Source organism: Mastomys coucha, unplaced genomic scaffold, assembly GCF_008632895.1.
Source record: "Mastomys coucha isolate ucsf_1 unplaced genomic scaffold, UCSF_Mcou_1 pScaffold22, whole genome shotgun sequence".
Classification (NCBI taxonomy): Eukaryota; Metazoa; Chordata; class Mammalia; order Rodentia; family Muridae; genus Mastomys; species Mastomys coucha.
In genome coordinates, this window is record NW_022196905.1 from 195,778,021 (window position 1) to 195,781,271 (window position 3,251).

The 3,251-nt window shown below is 38.5% G+C and overlaps 1 protein-coding gene across 7 annotated transcripts in view; it reads right to left on the reverse strand.

Moving 5' to 3' along the window:
- Positions 1-308: 308 nt before the first annotated feature.
- The window catches only part of LOC116069299 (disintegrin and metalloproteinase domain-containing protein 29-like), a 39,558-nt gene continuing 36,615 nt past the window's right edge, over positions 309-3,251 (reverse strand). For 6 of the 7 annotated variants that reach the window (XR_004109963.1, XR_004109964.1, XR_004109967.1 and 3 more), the window contains one exon: positions 309-1,347. The gene's annotated coding sequence lies outside the window, so the exon portion shown is untranslated. Of the gene's footprint in view, positions 1,348-1,837; positions 1,848-3,251 lie in introns of those variants that run through there. The other variant, XR_004109965.1, reaches the window with a different exon arrangement.

Below are 3,251 nucleotides of genomic sequence, written 5' to 3' on the forward strand. Positions count from 1 at the left end.
TGTAAACTAGGCTTATCTTGATTTCACAGAGAACAGCCCGTGTCTGCCTCCTGAATGCCAGGACTATAGGTGTGTACCACCATGCCTTGCAAAAAAAATATTTTTTATAAAACAGAAAAAATAAAAAAAGAAGATGCACAGTTTGTAAAAGTACTAAACGAAGCAAAAAATACTGATATGACCTTTCGTAGTTTATGTACGTGATCCAAAACCTCAAAATGTTGGACTCTCACAGCTATCAAAGATCAACTTCAGACAATGTATCAGAATATATTGCTTCATACCAATGAAGATGAATGATCTGAGTATGCAGAGGAATGCTATTTTATTAAGAGTTATTACAGAAAAGTAGGATCTTCAATAAAATGGAGAAAAACCTAAGGCAATGTCTATTAAGATTGGCTAATTCTCTGAGATATTATTTCCTGAGTTCATAGAAACCCCACCAACCAGGAAGAGGATTGTGCACAGTTGAAGCCATGCCTTTGCAGTTAGTTATGGTTGAAACTCCACTCTGTCACTAGGCGGTGGTAGCATATGCCTTTAATCCCAGCACTTGGGAGGCAGAGGCAGGCAGATTTCTGAGTTCAAGGCCAGCCTGGTCTACAGAGTGAGTTCCAGGACAGCCAGAGTTACACAGAGAAACTCTGCCTTGAAAAACAAAACAAAACCAACCAAACAAACAAAAAAACAAATCTCCACTCTGTCAACCTCTGCGTTTTGTTAGATACTGATCTTGAATACCTGCTGTTGTTAATTACAGACTGGTGTTGCATCTAACCATACAGGACTCGCATATTGTCATTTACAGTAATATCTCTTTGTTCTACTTACACAAGCTTGTAGCTTTTCCATGGCAGAACATTAACTGCATGACCACAACTATGATGCATCACCATGTGTTCTTCATTCCTTCATATTTAGCTCTTTGTTTTGGGTTGTCTAGGGGGATTTTCTAGGTTTCTAGGCCTCTGTTTCAAAGACAACTTTAAGGTCTAATCTACAATTAGTACCATAAAAAAACAAGAATATATGAAAAGAAAAGTATGTCTTATACATGTTCCTTGGAAGCTTTGGGGGCTTTAGGTGAAAGGCAGCTAGCCTGGTACCATTAGCACAGCTGTGGTGGTTTGAATAGGTATGGCCCCCATAGAGTCATGCGTATAAATGCTTAGCCCACAGGAAGTCACACTGTTTGGAGATGTGGCCTTGTTGGAGTAGGTGTGTTACTGTGGAGGAGAGATTTGAGGTTCTCTGTGCTTAAGCTTCATCCAGTATTGGCACAGTCTTCTCCGGGCTGCCTTTGGATCAAGATGTAAAACTCTCTGCTCCTTCTTTTCCTGGACACTGCAATGATTCCAAACATGAAGATATGGACTGAACCTCTGAAACTGTAAACCAATCCCAATTAAATGTTATCTTTTATAAGAGTAGCCTTGGTCATAGTGTCTGTTCACAGCAATCGGAACACTAATTAAGAAACGTGTCCATCTTTCATCTTTCTTAAACTCTTACTCATCATTTTTGTGCTCTAGACTTTTCTCCATTGTGATGAACATAATCAAAAAATGCCTTTCAAGGCATATTGTAACAGTTTAGTCAGGAAACCCAGTACACTCAAGGTTTTACCTCATAAACCCAAACCCAGTGATCTCACTTGCTCAAGACAACCAGATACACAGCAGTGTACACAGAAAAATCCAAGATGCCTACTTGACAGTATATAAGCAGAGACCAAGAACAAGTTATCACTCTTTATCCCTTCATTACTGCCAGTATTGCACAGTCTTCTCTGGGCTGCCTTTGGATCAAGATGTAAAACTCTCTGCTCCTTCTCTTCCTGGACACTGCAATGATTCCAAATCCAATGAAGATATGGACTGAACCTCTGATACTGTAATCCAATCCAATTACTGAGAAAGACTACTTTGATCTACTCTGTGGCTGGAGAGTCTCTCCTGTGATTCAACTAGAGACTACCATGACAGTCTGGACCTAACCTACAGCTAGAATATGTTCCACGGGTGAGCAGCCTTGGAGTGATAGCTTAGGACATGGAGTGTGAACTTTCTGTGATATCTCTTAGTATATTAAAATATAATTTGGTTATGCCAACCATGTATATCTACCTTCTTTCTCCTAACAACTGACAAACTTAATCTTTCTTTCAACCCTACCTGTGTTCTCACTGTATCATATGACTATCTTATAGCTTTCAGCATGGATTTTTTTTTCCTTACTCATCTATAGAGAACAGCATCCTCAATCACCTGCAAGACTATAACATCCAATTGCCTCTATATCCTAGTTCTGGGGTTACAAACACTGTGTTACTGTGATTGTGCAACAAGTACTTTACACTCTGAGTCAGCTCTCCATGTTCTGTCTTATCATTGTTATCTACTCAAGTCTCTAAAGTCTTTGGAGGCATTTTCATCACCATATTTACTCTATAGAATAAAACAATAAATGAACCAAATTAGGAATAAAAATTGTATAAAGCATGTAAGTTTGGACCTAGATGAAATATCTTAAAGAGTAGACATTGAGCTTGCATAGAGATCACTTCATAGCCTTTTTTGGAGTGTTTACAAAGGAACATCTGACTTCCCATAGAAAAGTGACATCAAAGTGTGAATGGAATGAAATCAACATTCCTCTAGGTGATGCTGAAGACTTTCTAGAATTCCATGAAAATGAGGGCACAGCAAACCAAAACTTATGGGACACTATGAAAGCAGTGCTAAGAGGATAGTTCATCACACTAATGCCCTCATAAAAAAATTGGAAAGTTATCATAACAATGACACAAAAACACATCTGAGAGTGTTCTGACACAACCAGGATCACAAGAAGGACAGGCTTCAGTCAGCTATAGTGAGGGCAGATAACACTAAAGATAATCAGATGGCTGGAGGCAATCATAAGAACATAAGCAACAGAAACCAAGGTTACTTGACATCATCAGAACCCAATTCTCCCACCATAGCAAGTCCTGGATACACCATCACACTGAAAAAGCAAGATTCAGACCTAAAATCATTTCTCGTGATGGTGAAAGAGGACTTTAAGAAGGACATCAATAACTCACTTAAAGAAATACTGGAGAACACAGGTAAACAGCTAGAAAGGAAACAAAAATCCTTTAGAGAATTACAAGAAAACACAATCAAACAGGCAAAGGAAATGAACAAAACCATCCAAGATCTAAAAATGTAAATAGAAACAATAAAGAAATCACAAAGGGAGAC